The sequence below is a fragment of the Choloepus didactylus genome, assembly GCF_015220235.1.
Source record: "Choloepus didactylus isolate mChoDid1 chromosome X unlocalized genomic scaffold, mChoDid1.pri SUPER_X_unloc3, whole genome shotgun sequence".
NCBI lineage: Eukaryota > Metazoa > Chordata > Mammalia > Pilosa > Megalonychidae > Choloepus > Choloepus didactylus.
In genome coordinates this window covers 691,637-714,771 of record NW_023637623.1, presented here as the reverse complement: position 1 = coordinate 714,771, position 23,135 = coordinate 691,637, and positions in this window count along the sequence as shown.

Here is a 23,135-nt window from a genome sequence, read left to right as displayed (position 1 = left end):
AGTTTAAATGCCGAATAGTATTTGAAATGGCAAATGAAAAAGCTGCTCCCGCATCCACCGAATCCTACTTTACACCAAAGCCAGATGTCTCTGACACCCATTTCCTCCCGTGAAATGTTTGGGTTCCCCCCAGGTGTCCAGAATGGGAAGGGTTTAACCACGATTGCTCGTGGTTTTCTCTACTGACAGCAAAAAGCTCGAGGGGCTCACTTCCCATGGCAGTAGAGCAAAAAGGGAAAGGGAGGAGCTGGGGGTGGGGGGCACGTGGGTTTCTGCAAGGATATATAGGCAGGGTGGGTGGGTGTCGGTGAACTTTCTGGGAGCTGATTCCAGCCCACCTCTGAGCCTTCCCCAATACACATACCCAAAAGAACATTTCTGTAATTTTTCAACTGAGTATTTGCACAGATGCAATAGGCTCCAAGTGGGATATTCTGTTGTGGAGGTGAGACATTTGGATAACATGCTTGAAGGCCTCCTGTATCTCTTTTCTGACTTACAAATGCACCAATGTGAGAAGAGACTTGAAACAACTTTATCAGTGCTCCTAGTACTTTCTCAGATGCTAATAAGAATAATTTGTAACAAAGGCAAGGTGAATAATTTGTAGTAAAAAACTACTGGTAAATACAGAATACTGGTAAATGACATTTAGTAACAGAATAGTAGTTAATGAAATCAAGTAACTTGAGTAAGAGTTATAGAATACTGGGAAGGATGTCCAGTAACAGCAAACAATTCTAGGTACAGGATAATGGCAAATGATACCTAGTAACAATATGAGCAAATAATTTCTAATAAGAGTCATAGCAAACAATGTTAGTGACTGAATATTCTCTAGCGACTGCAGACTTTGAAGGTGGAAGATGTGTTCTCATGGCTTTATCCCCCAAGCATTCCTCCGTCATGCATCCTGGGTAGGAGGGTGTGTGTTCTGCTTCCTTTGGGAGTGCCCAGGTGCTCGTGCCACTCACCTTTTCCCACAGACTGCAAAACAGCTGGAAGGAGTCTTGGGTCCTGAGGGGACGGGTCCAGATCGGGAACCACAGTTCACCGGGCCTCCCAGGTCTCACCCCCCTCTGCCCTACCAGGAGTCTGGAATCAAGGTGTTGGCTGAGTTGGCTCCTTCTGGAGGCTCTTCCAGCTCCTGGTGGCCCCAGGTGTCCTTGGCCATGGTTGCATCACCCCAGCTCTGCCTCTGTCCTCAGTGGCCGTCTCCCCTCTGTGTCTCTGTGTCCAAATTTCCCTCTTCTTATAAGGACGCTGTTCATTGGGTAAGGACACTCCTGACTCCAATTTGGCTTCCTGGTAACTTGATTCCCTCCACAAAGACCCTATTTCCAAATAAGGTGATGTTCACTTCACGGGTCCCAGGTGGACATGGATCCTGTGGGACACGATTCAGCCAAGCATGAGTCCACTTCCTAAAATGCACCTCGTGTTCTCTGACGGACACTGGCTCCCTGTGGGGAGTTCAGAGAAGAAGCTGTGAGTATGGACGGACACATTGCCACAGGGGACAGACTGCAGAAGAGCTGCCCAGTCCTGGGTCCTTGGAGGGAGGCTGCTGAGGACTGACTGTGTGCCAGGGTCTCTAACCACCTGGCTCCTTGGGTGCCGCGGTCGTTCTTTGCTGTGTAGAGAGGGAATAGGGTACCAGAAGGCTGGGAGTTTCCCCAGCAACCCACATGAGTCAAGTTCAGAGTCCTGACGATTATCTATGTAAACTTTGCTCCTAAGCAATGGGGGCAGTGGCCCAGGGATCTTAATCGTGGCCAGAGTAGAGGGAAGCAAGTGTCCGGGCCTGGGGTAGCTGCAGGGCTGTGCATGAAGGGTCAAGCAGAGGCAGGTCTGGCCCTTGCCCGGCTCCTGGGAGGTCCCCTCAAGCTCTTGGAGTTTCTTGTCTGGTAACACTTTACCTGGGTTCTTGCGTCATGCTGGGTGGTCTCTGCTAACAGTGTGATTTAATCGGGGGTCTTGGGACACATGGTGTCAGCTTGACCTCTGCATGGGCTCGAGACTGAAGTCAACCTTGTGGGGGGTCACTCACGTCTCCGTGCCTGAGCCCCAGTGACACCCCCGGGCACCTTAGGGGAGCCTCCCAGGTTGGCAACACTGTACACGTGTTGTCACACGTCGTTGCTGGGAGAGTGAAGCTCCGTGCATGTGACCCCACTGGGAGAGGACAGTGGCAGCTCATGCCTGGTGTCTCCTGGACCTGCCCCCTGCTCCTTTCCCTGTCTGTAATAAATGAGAACTCTGAGTATAATGACTTTCATTGAGTTCTGAGTCCTTCCAGAGAATTACTGGGAGCCCCTGAACTTGCAGTTTGTGTCAGAGGTGAGGGTGGGCTCAGGGACTCCCAAACTTTGCATGGGAAGTTGACACAAGACCAGCCAGGGAGGTGGCCCACGGTGGCTCCTCCAGACAGTTCCATTTTACTGTTCGAGGTCAGAAGCAGCAGAGAGGGGCTGGAGTATGTCAGTTAGGTGTGAGCAGAGCCAGCTCCCCCACATTCATCTTTGGGACCTGCCCACAACCCACAGCTTTGGGAAATCCACTTGGGCCTCCTTTCTAAGGCACAGTCCTGATCTTCATTATGTTTGTGTCCTCCAATAGTTTCATGCATGTAAGGCTTGCCTTGTAGACAAGACATACTTCTTTTTGCTCAGCCAGTCTATCTTTTACTTCCTTTATGTCGTGCTCAGGGCTGCAGACAGAGAAAGGCCATAGCCAAGCAGTTGCTTCACGTGCATTCAAATCCCTGCTCTTCCCCTTACTTGTGTTTGACCGTGGACCATCCAACATCTCAAGCTTTGGGTGCTATGTTAGCTTCTGGGGCTCCCATAACAAATGACCACAAACAGGGTAGACCCCAACAACTCAGATTTATTCTCTTATGATTCTGGAGGCCTGAGGTCTGAAATGGGTCTCCCTGAGCTAAATGCAAGGTGTCAGAAGGGCTGGTTCCTTCTGAAGGCTCCAGGGGGGAATCTGTTTCCGGGCCTTTTCCGGCTTCTGGTCTACCTCATTCCTGGGCTTGTGGACATGCTTTGAAGTCACGTTTTCTCTCCCGGATGCCACTGTCAGGTCACCTTCTTCCTTTTTGGGAGTCAGAGCTCACTCTCCCTCCTTCTTATAAAGATTGTGATTATGTTGGAGCCACGGGATAATGAGGGATAACCTCCCCTTCTCTAAGACCCTTAGCTTCATCACACCTGCCGTCTATTTCCATGTAAGGTGACATATTTCAGGTCTCAGAGATTAGCACCCTGGCATCTTTGGAGCCCATTACTCTGCCCACGGTGGGCATTTCCCCTGAAAAGAGGCAGACGATGAAAATAGATAAGTTGTACAATTTCCACAAGTTGACACAGACCCAAGATATTAATAAATCAGAGTTATTATTTTTATGAGGTGGTGGGTCATCAATAATGACTGCCACCGTTTGGAATTAATTGCAGTGAGTATTACAATGGAAATTCAGATGTGTCTTAATGTTTCCAGGTCAACGAGCAAAGAGAAAATGGATGATTTTCTATCTGTAGTCAGTGACCTGATGGGCTGAGCAAGGTTGTGAGAGCTGGGTGTCTGAGGACTTTGCTTCCTAGACAGATGGGTGGGGCAGGGGCAGCCACACCTTCACCGCCAGGTGCGAAGGATGTTATAACCTGACGAGGTTGGAGCCCGCTGGGGACCTGAAGGGCAAGTGTGGTTGGATAAGGTGCAGGCACAGGACGTCAGAGCCAGCAATGCAGGACTGGGCAGTTTAATACGCAGCAGCCTCCTGGATGTGGGACGTGGCGATGTGAGCACATGCTGTGAACTGTGCTGTCAAGCTGCTCACATTCTGTGAATCCGTGCAGTGGTGAGTTGGAGCAGAACTGGCCCCTCATGTGCTCCTCAGCTTACTAAGGCCAGGAAACTGTGTGTGAGAGAGATGGGGTTGAGAGAGAGGCAGAGAGACAGACAGGGGAGAGAAATGGAGACATAAAGACAGAAACAAAGAGAGGAGGGAGGAAAGAGAAAGACAAGGAGGAAGAGGAAGGCAGAGAAGACAAAGGACAGAAAGAGACAGAGAGCAGAGAGGAGAAAGAAAAACAGAGGTAGGGAGAGAGACAGACAGAGACAGGGAGAACAGAGACAGAGAGAAAGAAAAGAGACAGACAGAGACAGGGAGGAGAGAGACAGAGAGAAAGAAAAGAGAAAGACAGACATACAGAGACAGGGAGGAGAGAGGAGAAAGAGAAACAGAGGAGGGAGAGAGACACAGACAGGGACAGGGATAAGAGAGACAGACAAAGACAGGGAGGAGAGAGAAAGACAGACAGACAGACAAGGAGGAGAGAGAGAGGGAGGCAGACAGGAGGGAGTGATGTCAGTGGTGGAAAGCTGAAATTCTGTCCTGTTGATGTTTTACCGCTGGAATTCAGGCCTGTTCATTGTCTCCCACTGGAATTCTGGCCTGTTGATGTTCTCCCACTGGAATTCTGGCCTGTTGGTGTTCTCCTGCTGGAATTCTGGCCTGTTCATTGTCTCCTGCTGGAATTCTGGCCTGTTGAAGTTCTCCTGCTGTAATTCTGGCCTGTTGGTATTTTACCGCTGGAATTCTGGCCTGTTGGTGTTCTCCCGCTGGAATTCTGGCCTATTGGTATTCTCCTGCTGGAATTCTGGCCTGTTGATGTTCTCCCATTTGAATTGTGGCCTGTTGGTGTTCTCCCCCTGGAATTGTGGCCTGTTGGTGTTCTCCCGCTGGAATTGTGGCCTGTTGGTGTTCTCCCGCTGGAATTCTGGCCTGTTGGTGTTCTCCCGCTGGAATTCTGGCCTGTTGGGATTCTTCTGCTAGAATTCTGGCCTGTTGATGTTCTCCCACTGGAATTCTGGCCTGTTCATTGTCTCCTGCTGGAATTTTGTCCTGTTCATTGTCTCCCTGTGGAATTCTGGCCTGTTGATGTTCTCCCACTGGAATTCTGGCCTGTTGGTGTTCTCCTGCTGGAATTCTGGCCTGTTCATTGTCTCCTGCTGGAATTCTGGCCTGTTGATGTCCTCCTGCTGGAATTCTGGCCTGTTGGTATTTTCCTGCTGGAATTCTGGCCTGTCGATGTTCTTCCGCTGGAATTCTGGCCTGTTGGTGTTCTCCTGCTGGAATTCTGGCCTGTTCCAGTTCTCCCCCTGGAATTCTGTCCTGTTGATGTTCTCCCGCTGGAATTCTGGCCTGTTGGTGTTCTCCTGCTGGAATTCTGGCCTGTTGGTGTTCTCCCATTGGAATTCTGGCCTGTTGGTGTTCTCCCGCTGGAATTCTGGCCTGTTGGTGTTCTCCCACTGGAATTCTGGCCTGTTCCTGTTCTCCCCCTGGAATTCTGTCCTGTTGATGTTCTCCCACTGGAATTCTGTCCTGTTGGTGTTCTCCTGCTGGAATTCTGGCCTGTTGGTGTTCTCCCATTGGAATTCTGGCCTGTTGGTGTTCTCCCGATGGAATTCTGGCCTTTTGGTGTTCTCCCACTGGAATTCTGGCCTGTTCATTGCTGCTGGAATCCTGGCCTTTTCATTGTTGCTGGAATTCTGGCCTGTTGATGTTTTTCTGCTGCAATTCTAGCCTGTTGGTGTTCTCCCACTGGAATTCTGGCCTGTTCATTGTCTCCCGCTAGAATTCTGGCCTGTTGATGTTCTCCCACTGGAATTCTGGCCTGTTCATTGTCTGCTGCTGGAATTCTGGCCTGTTGATGTTCTCCCGCTGGAATTCTGGCCTGTTCATTGTTTCCCACTGGAATTCTGGGCTGTTGGTGTTCTCCCACTGGAATTCTGGCCTGTTGACGTTCTCCCATTGGAATTGTGGCCTGTTGGTGTTCTCCTGCTGGAATTGTGGCCTATTGATGTTCTCCCGCTGGAATTCTGGCCTGTTGGTGTTCTCCCACTGGCATTCTGGTCTGCTGATGTTCTCCCACTGGAATTCTGGCCTGTTGATGTTCTCCTGCTGGAATTCTGGCCTGTTCATTGTCTCCTGCTGTAATTCTGGCCGGTTGATGTTCTCCTGCTGGAATTCTGGCCTGTTGGTATTTTCCCGCTAGAAATCTGGCATGTTGATGTTCTCCCGCTGGAATTCTGGCCTGTTGGTGTTCTCCTGCTGGAATTCTGGCCTGTTGATGTTCTCCCATTTGAATTGTGGCCTGTTGGTGTTCTCCCGCTGGAATTGTGGCCTGTTGGTGTTCTCCCGCTGAAATTGCGGCCTGTTGGTGTTCTCCCGCTGGAATTCTGGCCTGTTGATGTTCTCCCGCTGGAATTCTGGCCTGTTGATGTTCTCCCGCTGGAATTCTGGCCTGTTGGTGTTCTCCTGCTGGAATTCTGGCCTATTGGTGTTCTCCCCCTGGAATTCTGGCCTGTTGGTATTCTCCCGCTGGAATTGTGGCCTGTTGATGCTCTCCCGCTGGAATCCTGGCCTGTTGGTGTTCTCCCATTGGAATTCTGGCCTGTTGATGTGCTCCCACGGGAATTCTGGCCTGTTGGTGTTCTCCTGGTGGAATTCTGTCCTGTTCATTGTCTCCTGCTGGAATTCTGGCCTGTTGGTGTTCTCCTGCTGGAATTCTGGCCTGTTGGTATTTTCCCGCTGGAAATCTGGCCTGTTGATGTTCTCCTGCTGGAATTCTGGCCTGTTGATGTTCTGCCATTTGAATTGTGGCCTGTTGGTGTTCTCCCGCTGGAATTGTGGCCTGTTGGTGTTCTCCCGCTGGAATTCTGGCCTGTTGGTGTTCTCCCACTGGAATTCTGGCCTGTTCATGTTCTCCCCCTGGAATTCTGTCCTGTTGATGTTCTCCCGCTGGAATTCTGGCCTGTTGGTGTTCTCTTGCTGGAATTCTGGCCTGTTGGTGTTCTCCCACTGGAATTCTGGCCTGTTCATTGCTGCTGGAATTCTAGCGTGTTCATTGCTGCTGGAATTCTGGCCTGTTGATGTTTTTCTGCTAGAATTCTGGCCTGTTGGTGTTCTCCCACTGGAATTCTGGCCTGTTCATTGTCTCCCGCTAGAATTCTGGCCTGTTGATGTTCTCCCACTGGAATTCTGTCCTGTTGGTGTTCTCCTGCTGGAATTCTGGCCTGTTCATTGTCTCCTGCTGGAATACTGGCCTGTTGATATTCTCCCGCTGGAATTGTGTCCTGTTGATGTTCTCCCGCTGAAATTCTGGCCTGTTGGTGTTCTCCCACTGGCATTCTGGTCTGTTGACGTTCTTCCACTGGAATTCTGGCCTGTTGGTGTTCTCGTGCTGGAATTCTGGCCTGTTGGTGTTCTCCCACTGGAATTCTGGCCTGTTCATGTTCTCCCACTGGAATTCTGTCCTGTTGGTGTTCTCCAGCTGGAATTCTGGCCTGTTGGTGTTCTCCTCCTGTAATTCTGACCTTCTGGTGTTCTCCCACTGGAATTCTGGCCGGTTGGTATTCTCCTGCTGGAATTCTGGCCTTTTGGTGTTCTCCCCCTGGAATTCTGGCCTGTTCATTGCTGCTGGAATTCGGGCCTGTTCATTGTCTCCGGCTGGAATTCTGGCCTGTTGATGTTTTTCTGCTGGAATTCTGGCCTGTTGGTGTTGTCCCACTGGAATTCTGGCCTGTTCATTGTCTCCCGCTAGAATTCTGGCCTGTTGATGTACTCCCACTGGAATTCTGGCCTGTTGGTGTTGTCCTGCTGGAATTCTGGCCTGTTCATTGTCTCCGGCTGGAATTCTGGCCTGTTGCTGTTCTCCCGCTGGAATTCTGGCCTATTCATTGTCTCCCACTGGAATTCTGGGCTGTTGTTGTTCTCCCACTGGAATTCTGGCCTGTTGGTGTTCTCCTGCTGGAATTCTGGCCTGTTCATTGTCTCCTGCTGGAGTACTGGCCTGTTGATATTCTCCCGCTGGAATTCTGGCCTGTTGGTATTTTCCCGCTAGAAATCTGGCATGTTGATGTTCTCCCGCTGGAATTCTGGCCTGTTGGTGTTCTCCTGCTGGAATTCTGGCCTGTTGATGTTCTCCCATTTGAATTGTGGCCTGTTGGTGTTCTCCCGCTGGAATTGTGGCCTGTTGGTGTTCTCCCGCTGAAATTGCGGCCTGTTGGTGTTCTCCCGCTGGAATTCTGGCCTGTTGATGTTCTCCCGCTGGAATTCTGGCCTGTTGATGTTCTCCCGCTGGAATTCTGGCCTGTTGGTGTTCTCCTGCTGGAATTCTGGCCTATTGGTGTTCTCCCCCCTGGAATTCTGGCCTGTTGGTATTCTCCCGCTGGAATTGTGGCCTGTTGATGCTCTCCCGCTGGAATCCTGGCCTGTTGGTGTTCTCCCATTGGAATTCTGGCCTGTTGATGTGCTCCCACGGGAATTCTGGCCTGTTGGTGTTCTCCTGGTGGAATTCTGTCCTGTTCATTGTCTCCTGCTGGAATTCTGGCCTGTTGGTGTTCTCCTGCTGGAATTCTGGCCTGTTGGTATTTTCCCGCTGGAAATCTGGCCTGTTGATGTTCTCCTGCTGGAATTCTGGCCTGTTGATGTTCTGCCATTTGAATTGTGGCCTGTTGGTGTTCTCCCGCTGGAATTGTGGCCTGTTGGTGTTCTCCCGCTGGAATTCTGGCCTGTTGGTGTTCTCCCACTGGAATTCTGGCCTGTTCATGTTCTCCCCCTGGAATTCTGTCCTGTTGATGTTCTCCGGCTGGAATTCTGGCCTGTTGGTGTTCTCGTGCTGGAATTCTGGCCTGTTGGTGTTCTCCCACTGGAATTCTGGCCTGTTCATTGCTGCTGGAATTCTAGCGTGTTCATTGCTGCTGGAATTCTGGCCTGTTGATGTTTTTCTGCTAGAATTCTGGCCTGTTGGTGTTCTCCCTCTGGAATTCTGGCCTGTTCATTGTCTCCCGCTAGAATTCTGGCCTGTTGATGTTCTCCCACTGGAATTCTGTCCTGTTGGTGTTCTCCTGCTGGAATTCTGGCCTGTTCATTGTCTCCTGCTGGAATACTGGCCTGTTGATATTCTCCTGCTGGAATTGTGTCCTGTTGATGTTCTCCCGCTGAAATTCTGGCCTGTTGGTGTTCTCCCACTGGCATTCTGGTCTGTTGACGTTCTTCCACTGGAATTCTGGCCTGTTGGTGTTCTCGTGCTGGAATTCTGGCCTGTTGGTGTTCTCCCACTGGAATTCTGGCCTGTTCATGTTCTCCCACTGGAATTCTGTCCTGTTGATGTTCTCCCGCTGGAATTCTGGCCTGTTGGTGTTCTCCTGCTGGAATTCTGGCCTGCTGGTGTTCTCCCACTGGAATTCTGGCCTGTTGGTATTCTCCCGCTGGAATTCTGGCCTTTTGGTGTTCTCCCACTGGAATTCTGGCCTGTTCATTGCTGCTGGAATTCTGGCATTTTCAGTGTTGCTGGAATTCTGGCCTGTTGATGTTTTTCTGCTGGAATTCTGGCCTGTTGGTGTTGTCCCACTGGAATTCTGGCCTGTTCATTGTCTCCCGCTAGAATTCTGGCCTGTTGATGTACTCCCACTGGAATTCTGGCCTGTTGGTGTTGTCCTGCTGGAATTCTGGCCTGTTCATTGTCTCCGGCTGGAATTCTGGCCTGTTGCTGTTCTCCCGCTGGAATTCTGGCCTATTCATTGTCTCCCACTGGAATTCTGGGCTGTTGTTGTTCTCCCACTGGAATTCTGGCCTGTTGGTGTTCTCCTGCTGGAATTCTGGCCTGTTCATTGTCTCCTGCTGGAGTACTGGCCTGTTGATATTCTCCCGCTGGAATTGTGTCCTGTTGATGTTCTCCCGCTGAAATTCTGGCCTGTTGATGTTCTCCCACTGGAATTCTGGCCTGTTGGTGTTGTCCTGCTGGAATTCTGGCCTGTTCATTGTCTCCGGCTGGAATTCTGGCCTGTTGCTGTTCTCCCGCTGGAATTCTAGCCTATTCATTGTCTCCCACTGGAATTCTGGGCTGTTGGTGTTCTCCCCCTGGAATTCTGGCCTGTTGATGTTCTCCTGCTGGAATTCTGGCCTGTTCATTGTCTCCTGCTGTAATTCTGGCCGGTTGATGTTCTCCTGCTGGAATTCTGGTCTGTTGGTATTTTCCCGCTAGAAATCTGGCCTGTTGATGTTCTCCCGCTGGAATTCTGGCCTCTTGGTGTTCTCCTGCTGGAATTCTGGCCTGTTGATGTTCTCCCGTTTGAATTGTGGCCTGTTGGTGTTCTCCCACTGGAATTGTGGCCTGTTGGTGTTCTCCCGCTGGAATTGTGGCCTGTTGGTGTTCTCCCGCTGGAATTCTGGCCTGTTGATGTTCTCCCGCTGGAATTCTGGCCTGTTGGTGTTCTCCTGCTGGAATTCTGGCCTATTGGTGTTCTCCCCCTGGAATTCTGGCCTGTTGGTGTTCTCCCGCTGGAATTGTGGCCTGTTGATGCTCTCCCGCTGGAATCCTGGCCTGTTGGTGTTCTCCCATTTGAATTCTGCCCTGTTGATGTGCTCCCACTGGAATTCTGGCCTGTTGGTGCTCTCCTGCTGGAATTCTGGCCTGTTCATTGTCTCCTGCTGGAATTCTGGCTTGTTGATGTTCTCCCACTGGAATTCTGGCCTGTGGGTATTTTCCCGCTGGAATTCTGGCCTGTTGATGTTCTCCCGCTGGAATTCTGGCCTGTTGGTGTTCTCCTGCTGGAATTCTTGCCTGTTGGTGTTCTCCCACTGGAATTCTGGCCTGTTGGTGTTCTCCTGCTGGAATTCTGGCCTGTCGGTGTTCTCCCACTGGAATTCTGGCCTGTTCATTGCTGCTGGAATTCTGGCCTGTACATTGCTGCTGGAATTCTGGCCTGTTGAAGTTTTTCTGCTGGAATTCTGGCCTGTTGCTGATCTCCCACTGGAATTCTGGCCTGTTCATTGTCTCCCGCTAGAATTCTGGCCTGTTGATGTTCTCCCACTGGAATTCTGGCCTGTTGGTGTTCTCCTGCTGGAATTCTGGCCTGTTCATTGTCTCCTGCTGGAGTACTGGCCTGTTGATATTCTCCCGCTGGAATTGTGTCCTGTTGATGTTCTCCCACTGAAATTCTGGCCTGTTGGTGTTCTCCCACTGGCATTCTGGTCTGTTGACGTTCTTCCACTGAAATTCTGGCCTGTTGGTGTTCTCGTGCTGGAATTCTGCCCTGTTGGTGTTCTCCCACTGGAATTCTGGCCTGTTCATGTTCTCCCGCTGGAATTCTGTCCTGTTGATGTTCTCCTGCTGGAATTCTGGCCTGTTGGTGTTCTCCTGCTGGAATTCTGGCCTGCTGGTGTTCTCCCACTGGAATTCTGGCCTGTTGGTATTCTCCTGCTGGAATTCTGGCCTTTTGGTGTTCTCCCACTGGAATTCTGGCCTGTTCATTGCTGCTGGAATTCTGGCCTTTTCAGTGTTGCTGGAATTCTGGCCTGTTGATGTTTTTCTGCTGGAATTCTGGCCTGTTGGTGTTGTCCCACTGGAATTCTGGCCTGTTCATTGTCTCCCGCTAGAATTCTGGCCTGTTGATGTTCTCCCACTGGAATTCTGGCCTGTTGGTGTTGTCCTGCTGGAATTCTGGCCTGTTCATTGTCTCCGGCTGGAATTCTGGCCTGTTGCTGTTCTCCCGCTGGAATTCTGGCCTATTCATTGTCTCCCACTGGAATTCTGGGCTGTTGGTGTTCTCCCACTGGAATTCTGGCCTGTTGACGTTCTCCCATTGGAATTGTGGCCTGTTGGTGTTCTCCTGCTGGAATTGTGGCCTATTGATGTTCTCCCGCTGGAATTCTGGCCTGTTGGTGTTCTCCCACTGGCATTCTGGTCTGTTGATGTTCTCCCCCTGGAATTCTGGCCTGTTGATGTTCTCCTGCTGGAATTCTGGCCTGTTCATTGTCTCCTGCTGTAATTCTGGCTGGTTGATGTTCTCCTGCTGGAATTCTGGCCTGTTGGTATTTTCCCGCTTGAAATCTGGCCTGTTGATGTTCTCCCGCTGGAATTCTGGCCTCTTGGTGTTCTCCTGCTGGAATTCTGGCCTGTTGATGTTCTCGCATTTGAATTGTGGCCTGTTGGTGTTCTCCCGCTGGAATTGTGGCCTGTTGGTGTTCTCCCGCTGGAATTGCGGCCTGTTGGTGTTCTCCCGCTGGAATTCTGGCCTGTTGATGTTTTCCCGCTGGAATTCTGGCCTGTTGATGTTCTCCCGGTGGAATTCTGGCCTGTTGGTGTTCTCCGGCTGGAATTCTTGCCTGTTGGTGTTCTCCCACTGGAATTCTGGCCTGTTGGTGTTCTCCTGGTGGAATTCTGGCCTGTTGGTGTTCTCCCACTGGAATTCTGGCCTGTTGACCTTCTCCCATTGGAATTGTGGCCTGTTGGTGTTCTCCCGCTATAATTGTGGCCTGTTGATGTTCTCCTCCTGGAATTATTGCCTGTTGGTGTTCTCCCACTGGCATTCTGGCCTGTTGATGTTCTCCCGCAGGAATTCTGGCCTGTTCATTGTCTCCCACTGGAATTCTAGGCTGTTGGTGTTCTCCCACTGGAATTCTGGCCTGTTGACGTTCTCCCATTGGAATTGTGGTCCTGTTGGTGTTCTATGCTGGAAATGTGGCTGTTGATGTTCTCCCGCTTGAATTTGGCTGTTGGTTTCTCTCCTGCTGGAATTCTGGACTGTCATTGTGTCCTGCTGGAATTCTGATGTTGATGTTTCTCCTGCCTGGAATTCTGGAATGTTGGTGTTTTCATGCTGGAAATCTGGCCTGTGATGTCTCCATGCTGGAATTCTGGCCTGTTGGTGTTCTCCTGCTGGAATTCTGGCCTGTTCATTGTCTCATGCTGGAATTCTGGCCTGTTGATGTTCTCCTGCTTGAATTCTGGCCTGTTGGTATTTTCCCGCTGGAATTCTGGCCTGTTGATGTTTTCCTGCTGGAATTCTGGCCTGTTGGTGTTCTCCTGCTGGAATTCTGGCCTGTTGATGCTCTCCCATTTGAATTGTGGCCTGTTGGTGTTCTCCTGCTGGAATTGTGGCCTGTTGGTGCTCTCCCTCTGGAATTCTGGCCAGTTGGTGTTCTCCTGTTGGAATGCTGGCCTGTTCATTATCTTCTGCTGGAATTCTAGCCTGTTGATGTTCTCCCACTGGAATTCTGGCCTGTTGATGTTCTCCCACTGGAATTCTGGCCTGTTGCTGTTCTCCCACTGGAATTCTGGCCTGTTGGTGTTCTCCCACTGGAATTCTGGCCTGTTCATTGTCTCCTGCTGGAATTCTGGCCCTGGCCTGTTGATGTTCTCCTGCTGGAATTCTGGCCTGTTCATTGTCTCCTGCTGGAATTCTGGCCTGTTGATGTTCTCCCGCTGGAATTCTGGCCTGTTCATTGTCTCCTGCTGGAATTCTGGCCTGTTGGTGTTCTCCCACTGGAATTCTGGCCTGTTCATTGTCTCCTGCTGGAATTCTGGCCTGTTGATGTTCTCCCGCTGGAATTCTGGCTTGTTGGTGTTCTCTGCTGGAATTCTGGCCTATTCGTTGTCTCTTGCTGGAATTCTGGCCTGTTTGATGTTCTCCCCGCTGGAATTCTGGCTGTTCATTGTCTCCCACTGGAATTCTGGGCTGTAGGTGTTCTCCCACTGGAATTCTGGGCTGTTGATGTTCTCCCATTGGAATTGTGGCCTGTTGGTGTTTTTCCCCCGCTGGAATTGTGGCCTGTTGATATTCTTCCCGCTGGAATTCTGGCCTGTTGCTGTTCTCCCACGGGCATTCTGGCCTGTTGATGTTCTCCCCTGGAATTCTGGCCTGTTGGTGTTCTCCTGCTGGAATTCTGGCCTGTTCATTGTCTCCTGCTGGGAATTCTGGCCTGTTGATGTCGTCCCGCTGGAATTCAGGCCTGTTGATGTTCTCCCACGGGAATTCTGGTCTGTTGGTGTTCTCCTGCTGGAATTCTGGCCTGTTCATTGTCTCCCGCTGGAATTCTGGCCTGTTTATTGTCTCCCACTGGAATTCTGGGCTGTTGGTGTTCTCCCACTGGAATTCTGGCCTGTTGATGTTCTCCCATTGGAATTCTGGCCTGTTTGTGTTCTCCTGGTGGAATTCTGCCTGTTCATTGCTGCTGGAATTCTGGCCTGTTCATGTTTTTCTACTGGAATTCTGGCCTGTTGGTGTTTTCCCACTAGTATTCTGGCCTGTTCATTGTCTCCCGCTGGAATTGTGGCCTGTTGGTGTTCTCCCACTGGAATTCTGGCCTGTTGGTGTTCTCCTGCTGGAATTCTGGCCTGTTAGTGTTCTCCCACTGGAATTCTGGCCTGTTGGTGTTCTCCTGCTGGAATTCTGGCCTGTTGATGTTGTCCCGCTGGAATTCTGGCCTGTTCATTGTCTCCCGCTGGAATTCTGGCCTGTTGGTGTTCTCCCACTGGAATTCTGGGCTGTTGGTTTTCTCCCACTGGAATTCTGGCCTGTTGATGTTCTTCCACTGGAATTCTGGCCTGTTGGTGTTCTCCCGCTGGAATTGTGGCCTTTTGATGCTCTCCCGCTGGAATTCTGTCCTGTTGGTGTTCTCCTGCTGGAATTCTGGCCTGTTCATTGTCTCCCACTGGAATTCTGGGCTGTTGGTATTCTCCTGCTGTAATTCTGGACTGTTGGTGTTCTCCCTCTGGAATTCTGGCCTGTTCGTTGCTGCTGGAATTCTGGCCTCTTCATTGCTGCCGGAATTCTGGCCTGTTGATATTTTTCTGCTGGAATTCTGGCCTGTTGGTGTTCTCCCTCTGGAATTCTGGCCTGTTCATTGTCTCCCGCTGGAATTCTGTCCTGTTGATGTTCTCCTGCTGGAATTCTGGCCTGTTCATTGTCTCCTGCTGGAATTCTGGCCTGTTGATGTTCTCCCGCTGGAATTCTGGCCTGTTCATTGTCTCCCACTGGAATTCTGGCCTGTTGGTGTTCTCCCACTGGAATTCTGGCCTGTTCATTGTCTCCCGCTGGAATTCTGGCCTGTTGATGTTCTCCCACTGGAATTCTGGCCTGTTGGTGTTCTCCTGCTGGAATTCTGGCCTGTTCATTGTCTCTTGCTGGAATTCTGGCCTGTTGATGTTCTCCCGCTGGAATTCTGGCCTGTTCATTGTCTCCCGCTGGAATTCTGGCCTGTTGGTGTTCTCCTGCTGGAATTCTGGCCTGTTGATGTTCTCCCATTGGAATTGTGGCCTGTTGGTGTTCTCCCGCTGGAATTGTGGCCTGTTGATATTCTCCCGCTGGAATTCTGGCCTGTTGCTCTTCTCCCACAGGCATTCTGGCCTGTTGATGTTCTCCCACTGGAATTCTGGCCTGTTGGTGTTCTCCTGCTGGAATTCTGGCCTGTTCATTGTCTCTTGCTGGAATTCTGGCCTGTTGATGTCGTCCCGCTGGAATTCAGGCCTGTTGATGTTCTCCCACGGGAATTCTGGCCTGTTGGTGTTCTCCTGCTGGAATTCTGGCCTGTTCATTGTCTCCCGCTGGAATTCTGGCCTGTTGATATTTATTTGCTGGAATTCTGGCCTGTTGGTTTTCTCCCGCTGGAATTCTGGCCTGTTGGTGTTTTCCCAGTGGAATTCTGGCCTGTTGGCGGTCTCCCGCTGGAATTCTGGCCTGTTCATTGTCTTCCACTGGAATTCTGGCCTGTTGATGTTCTCCTGGTGGAATTCTGGCCTGTTCATTGCTGCTGGAATTCTGGCCTGTTCATGTTTTTCTACTGGAATTCTGGCCTGTTGGTGTTTTCCCACTAGTATTCTGGCCTGTTCATTGTCTCCCGCTGGAATTCTGGCCTGTTCATTGTCTCCCACTGGAATTCTGGCCTGTTGGTGTTCTCCCGCTGGAATTCTGGCCTGTTCTTTGTCTCCCACTGGAATTCTGGCCTATTCATTGTTTCCTGCTGGAATTCTGTCCTGTTGGTGTTCTCCCGCTGGAATTCTGGCCTGTTGGTGTTCTCCTGCTGGAATTCTGGCCTGTTGGTGTTCTCCCACTAGAATTCTGGCCTGTTCATTGTCTCCCGCTGGAATTGTGGCCTGTTGGTGTTCTCTTGCTGGAATTCTGGCCTGTTGATGTTCTCCCACTGGAATTCTGGCCTGTTGGTGTTCTCCTGCTGGAATTCTGGCCTGTTGATGTTCTCCTGGTGGAATTCTGGCCTGTTCATTGTCTCCTGCTGGAATTCTGGCCTGTTGATGTTTTCCTGGTGGAATTCTGGCCTGTTCATTGTCTCCTGCTGGAATTTTGTCCTGTTCATTGTCTCCCTGTGGAATTCTGGCCTGTTGGTGTTCTCCTGCTGGAATTCTGGCCTGTTGGTGTTCTCCCACTGGAATTCTGGCCTGTTCATTGCTGCTGGAATTCTGGCCTGTTGATGTGTTTTTGCTGGAATTCTGGCCTTTTGGTGTTCTCCCACTGGAATTCTGGCCTGTTCATTGTCTCCCGCTGGAATTCTGGCCTGTTGGTGTTTTCCCACTGGAATTCTGGCCTGTTGGTGGTCTCCCGCTGGAATTCTGGCCTGTTCATTGTCTCCCACTGGAATTCTGGCCTGTTGGTGTTCTCCTGCTGGAATTCTGGCCTGTTCATTGTCTCCTGCTGGAATTCTGGCCTGTTGATGTTCTCCTGCTGGAATTCTGGCCTGTTGGTGTTCTCCTGCTGGAATTCTGGCCTGTTCATTGTCTCCTGCTGGAATTCTGGCCTGTTGATGTTCTCCCACGGGAATTCTGGTCTGTTGGTGTTCTCCTGCTGGAATTCTGGCCTGTTCGTCGTCTCCCGCTGGAATTCTGGCCGGTTTATTGTCTCCCACTGGAATTCTGGGCTGTTGGTGTTCTCCCACTGGAATTCTGTCCTGTTGATGTTCTCCCATTGGAATTCTGGCCTGTTGGTGTTCTCCTGCTGGAATTGTGGCCTTTTGATGCTCTCCCGCTGGAATTCTGGCCTGTTGGTGTTCTCCCATTGGAATTCTGGCCTGTTGATATTCTCCCACTGGAATTCTGGCCTGCTGGTGTTCTCCTGCTGGAATTCTGGCCTGTTCATTGTCTCCTGCTGGAATTCTGGCCTGTTGATATTCTCCCGCTGGAATTCTGGCCTGTTGGTATTTTCCCGCTGGAATTCTGGCCTGTTGATGCTCTCCCGCTGGAATTCTGGCCTGTTGATGTTCTCCTGCTGGAATTCTGGCCTGTTGATGTTCTCCCATTTGAATTGTGGCCTGTTGGTTTTCTCCTGCTGGAATTGTGGCCTGTTGGTGCTCTCCCTCTGGAATTCTGGCCAGTTGGTGTTCTCCTGTTGGAATGCTGGCCTGTTCATTATCTTCTGCTGGAATTCTAGCCTGTTGATGTTCTCCCACTGGAATTCTGCCCTGTTGCTGTTCTCCCACTGGAATTCTGCCCTGTTGCTGTTCTCCCACTGGAATTCTGGCCTGTTGGTGTTCTCCTGCTGGAATTCTGTCCTGTTGATGTTCTCCTGCTGGAATTCTGGCCTGTTCATTGTCTCCTGCTGGAATTCTGGCCTGTTGATGTTCTCCCGCTGGAATTCTGGCCTGTTCATTGTCTCTTGCTGGAATTCTGGCCTGTTGGTGTTCTCCCACTGGAATTCTGGCCTGTTCATTGTCTCCCGCTGGAATTCTGGCCTGTTGATGTTCTCCCACTGGAATTCTGGCCTGTTGGTGTTCTCCTGCTGGAATTCTGGCCTATTCGTTGTCTCTTGCTGGAATTCTGGCCTGTTGATGTTCTCCCGCTGGAATTCTGGCCTGTTCATTGTCTCCCACTGGAATTCTGGGCTGTAGGTGTTCTCCCACTGGAATTCTGGGCTGTTGATGTTCTCCCATTGGAATTGTGGCCTGTTGGTGTTTTCCCGCTGGAATTGTGGCCTGTTGATATTCTCCCGCTGGAATTCTGGCCTGTTGCTGTTCTCCCACGGGCATTCTGGCCTGTTGATGTTCTCCCCCTGGAATTCTGGCCTGTTGGTGTTCTCCTGCTGGAATTCTGGCCTGTTCATTGTCTCTTGCTGGAATTCTGGCCTGTTGATGTCGTCCCGCTGGAATTCAGGCCTGTTGATGTTCTCCCACGGGAATTCTGGTCTGTTGGTGTTCTCCTGCTGGAATTCTGGCCTGTTCATTGTCTCCCGCTGGAATTCTCGCCTGTTTATTGTCTCCCACTGGAATTCTGGGCTGTTGGTGTTCTCCCACTGGAATTCTGGCCTGTTGATGTTCTCCCATTGGAATTCTGGCCTGTTGGTGTTCTCCCGCTGGAATTCTGGCCTGTTTGTGTTCTCCTGGTGGAATTCTGGCCTGTTCATTGCTGCTGGAATTCTGGCCTGTTCATGTTTTTCTACTGGAATTCTGGCCTGTTGGTGTTTTCCCACTAGTATTCTGGCCTGTTCATTGTCTCCCGCTGGAATTGTGGCCTGTTGGTGTTCTCCCACTGGAATTCTGGCCCGTTGGTGTTCTCCTGCTGGAATTCTGGCCTGTTAGTGTTCTCCCACTGGAATTCTGGCCTGTTGGTGTTCTCCTGCTGGAATTCTGGCCTGTTGATGTTCTCCAGGTGGAATTCTGGCCTGTTCATTGTCTCCCGCTGGAATTCTGGCCTGTTGCTGTCCTCCCACTGGAATTCTGGGCTGTTGGTTTTCTCCCACTGGAATTCTGGCCTGTTGATGTTCTTCCACTGGAATTCTGGCCTGTTGGTGTTCTCCCGCTGGAATTGTGGCCTTTTGATGCTCTCCCGCTGGAATTCTGTCCTGTTGATGTTCTCCCGCTGGAATTCTGGCCTGTTCATTGTCTCCCACTGGAATTCTGGGCTGTTGGTGTTCTCCTGCTGTAATTCTGGACTGTTGGTGTTCTCCCTCTGGAATTCTGGCCTGTTCGTTGCTGCTGGAATTCTGGACTGTTCATTGCTGATGGAATTCTGGCCTGTTGATATTTTTCTGCTGGAATTCTGGCCTCTTGGTGTTCTCCCTCTGGAATTCTGGCCTGTTCATTGTCTCCCGCTGGAATTCTGTCCTGTTGATGTTCTCCTGCTGGAATTCTGGCCTGTTCATTGTCTCCTGCTGGAATTCTGGCCTGTTGATGTTCTCCCGCTGGAATTCTGGCCTGTTCATTGTCTCTTGCTGGAATTCTGGCCTGTTGGTGTTCTCCCACTGGAATTCTGGCCTGTTCATTGTCTCCCGCTGGAATTCTGGCCTGTTGATGTTCTCCCACTGGAATTCTGGCCTGTTGGTGTTCTCCTGCTGGAATTCTGGCCTGTTCGTTGTCTCTTGCTGGAATTCTGGCCTGTTGATGTTCTCCCGCTGGAATTCTGGCCTGTTCATTGTCTCCCACTGGAATTCTGGGCTGTAGGTGTTCTCCCACTGGAATTCTGGCCTGTTGATGTTCTCCCATTGGAATTGTGGCCTGTTGGTGTTTTCCCGCTGGAATTGTGGCCTGTTGATATTCTCCCGCTGGAATTCTGGCCTGTTGCTGTTCTCCCACGGGCATTCTGGCCTGTTGATGTTCTCCCCCTGGAATTCTGGCCTGTTGGTGTTCTCCTGCTGGAATTCTGGCCTGTTCATTGTCTCTTGCTGGAATTCTGGCCTGTTGATGTCGTCCCGCTGGAATTCAGGCCTGTTGATGTTCTCCCACGGGAATTCTGGTCTGTTGGTGTTCTCCTGCTGGAATTCTGGCCTGTTCATTGTCTCCCGCTGGAATTCTGGCCTGTTTATTGTCTCCCACTGGAATTCTGGGCTGTTGGTGTTCTCCCACTGGAATTCTGGCCTGTTGATGTTCTCCCATTGGAATTCTGGCCTGTTGGTGTTCTCCCGCTGGAATTGTGGCCTTTTGATGCTCTCCCGCTGGAATTCTGGCCTGTTTGTGTTCTCCTGGTGGAATTCTGGCCTGTTCATTGCTGCTGGAATTCTGGCCTGTTCATGTTTTTCTACTGGAATTCTGGCCTGTTGGTGTTTTCCCACTAGTATTCTGGCCTGTTCATTGTCTCCCGCTGGAATTCTGGCCTGTTTATTGTCTCCCACTGGAATTCTGACCTGTTGGTGTTCTCCCGCTGGAATTCTGGCCTGTTGGCGTTCTCCCACTGGAATTCTGGCCTGTTGATGTTCTCCCACTGGAATTCTGACCTGTTGGTGTTCTCCCGCTGGAATTCTGGCCTGTTGGTGTTCTCCTGCTGGAGTTCTGGCCTGTTGGTGTTCTCCCACTAGAATTCTGGCCTGTTCATTGTCTCCCGCTGGAATTGTGGCCTGTTGGTGTTCTCTTGCTGGATTTCTGGCCTGTTGATATTCTCCCACTGGAATTCTGGCCTGTTGGTGTTCTCCTGCTGGAATTCTGGCCTGTTGATGTTCTCCTGGTGGAATTCTGGCCTGTTCATTGTCTCCTGCTGGAATTCTGGCCTGTTGATGTTCTCCCGCTGGAATTCTGGCCTGTTCATTGTCTCCTGCTGGAATTTTGTCCTGTTCATTGTCTCCTGCTGGAATTCTGGCCTGTTGGTGTTTTCCTGCTGGAATTCTGGCCTCTTGGTGTTCTCCCACTGGAATTCTGGCCTGTTCATTGCTGCTGGAATTCTGGCCTGTTGATGTTTTTCTGCTGGAATTCTGGCCTTTTGGTGTTCTCCTATTGGTATTCTGGCCTGTTCATTGTCTCCCGCTGGAATTCTGGCCTGTTGGTGTTTTCCCACTGGAATTCTGGCCTGTTGGTGGTCTCCCGCTGGAATTCTGGCCTGTTCATTGTCTCCCACTGGAATTCTGGCCTGTTGGTGTTCTCCTGCTGGAATTCTGGCCTGTTCATTGTCTCCTGCTGGAATTCTGGCCAGTTGATGTTCTCCTGCTGGAATTCTGGCCTGTTGGTGTTCTCCTGCTGGAATTCTGGCCTGTTCATTGTCTCCTGCTGGAATTCTGGCCTGTTGATGTTCTCCCACGGGAATTCTGGTCTGTTGGTGTTCTCCTGCTGGAATTCTGGCCTGTTCGTCGTCTCCCGCTGGAATTCTGGCCGGTTTATTGTCTCCCACTGGAATTCTGGGCTGTTGGTGTTCTCCCACTGGAATTCTGTCCTGTTGATGTTCTCCCATTGGAATTCTGGCCTGTTGGTGTTCTCCTGCTGGAATTGTGGCCTTTTGATGCTCTCCCGCTGGAATTCTGGCCTGTTGGTGTTCTCCCATTGGAATTCTGGCCTGTTGATATTCTCCCACTGGAATTCTGGCCTGCTGGTGTTCTCCTGCTGGAATTCTGGCCTGTTCATTGTCTCCTGCTGGAATTCTGGCCTGTTGATATTCTCCCGCTGGAATTCTGGCCTGTTGGTATTTTCCCGCTGGAATTCTGGCCTGTTGATGCTCTCCCGCTGGAATTCTGGCCTGTTGATGTTCTCCTGCTGGAATTCTGGCCTGTTGATGTTCTCCCATTTGAATTGTGGCCTGTTGGTTTTCTCCTGCTGGAATTGTGGCCTGTTGGTGCTCTCCCTCTGGAATTCTGGCCAGTTGGTGTTCTCCTGTTGGAATGCTGGCCTGTTCATTATCTTCTGCTGGAATTCTAGCCTGTTGATGTTCTCCCACTGGAATTCTGCCCTGTTGCTGTTCTCCCACTGGAATTCTGCCCTGTTGCTGTTCTCCCACTGGAATTCTGGCCTGTTGGTGTTCTCCCACTGGAATTCTGGCCTGTTCATTGTCTCCCGCTGGAATTCTGTCCTGTTGATGTTCTCCTGCTGGAATTCTGGCCTGTTCATTGTCTCCTGCTGGAATTCTGGCCTGTTGATGTTCTCCCGCTGGAATTCTGGCCTGTTCATTGTCTCTTGCTGGAATTCTGGCCTGTTGGTGTTCTCCCACTGGAATTCTGGCCTGTTCATTGTCTCCCGCTGGAATTCTGGCCTGTTGATGTTCTCCCACTGGAATTCTGGCCTGTTGGTGTTCTCCTGCTGGAATTCTGGCCTATTCGTTGTCTCTTGCTGGAATTCTGGCCTGTTGATGTTCTCCCGCTGGAATTCTGGCCTGTTCATTGTCTCCCACTGGAATTCTGGGCTGTAGGTGTTCTCCCACTGGAATTCTGGGCTGTTGATGTTCTCCCATTGGAATTGTGGCCTGTTGGTGTTTTCCCGCTGGAATTGTGGCCTGTTGATATTCTCCCGCTGGAATTCTGGCCTGTTGCTGTTCTCCCACGGGCATTCTGGCCTGTTGATGTTCTCCCCCTGGAATTCTGGCCTGTTGGTGTTCTCCTGCTGGAATTCTGGCCTGTTCATTGTCTCTTGCTGGAATTCTGGCCTGTTGATGTCGTCCCGCTGGAATTCAGGCCTGTTGATGTTCTCCCACGGGAATTCTGGTCTGTTGGTGTTCTCCTGCTGGAATTCTGGCCTGTTCATTGTCTCCCGCTGGAATTCTCGCCTGTTTATTGTCTCCCACTGGAATTCTGGGCTGTTGGTGTTCTCCCACTGGAATTCTGGCCTGTTGATGTTCTCCCATTGGAATTCTGGCCTGTTGGTGTTCTCCCGCTGGAATTCTGGCCTGTTTGTGTTCTCCTGGTGGAATTCTGGCCTGTTCATTGCTGCTGGAATTCTGGCCTGTTCATGTTTTTCTACTGGAATTCTGGCCTGTTGGTGTTTTCCCACTAGTATTCTGGCCTGTTCATTGTCTCCCGCTGGAATTGTGGCCTGTTGGTGTTCTCCCAGTGGAATTCTGGCCCGTTGGTGTTCTCCTGCTGGAATTCTGGCCTGTTAGTGTTCTCCCACTGGAATTCTGGCCTGTTGGTGTTCTCCTGCTGGAATTCTGGCCTGTTGATGTTCTCCAGGTGGAATTCTGGCCTGTTCATTGTCTCCCGCTGGAATTCTGGCCTGTTGATGTCCTCCCACTGGAATTCTGGGCTGTTGGTTTTCTCCCACTGGAATTCTGGCCTGTTGATGTTCTTCCACTGGAATTCTGGCCTGTTGGTGTTCTCCCGCTGGAATTGTGGCCTTTTGATGCTCTCCCGCTGGAATTCTGTCCTGTTGATGTTCTCCCGCTGGAATTCTGGCCTGTTCATTGTCTCCCACTGGAATTCTGGGCTGTTGGTGTTCTCCTGCTGTAATTCTGGCCTGTTGGTGTTCTCCCTCTGGAATTCTGGCCTGTTCGTTGCTGCTGGAATTCTGGACTGTTCATTGCTGATGGAATTCTGGCCTGTTGATATTTTTCTGCTGGAATTCTGGCCTCTTGGTGTTCTCCCACTGGAATTCTGGCCTGTTCATTGTCTCCCGCTGGAATTCTGTCCTGTTGATGTTCTCCTGC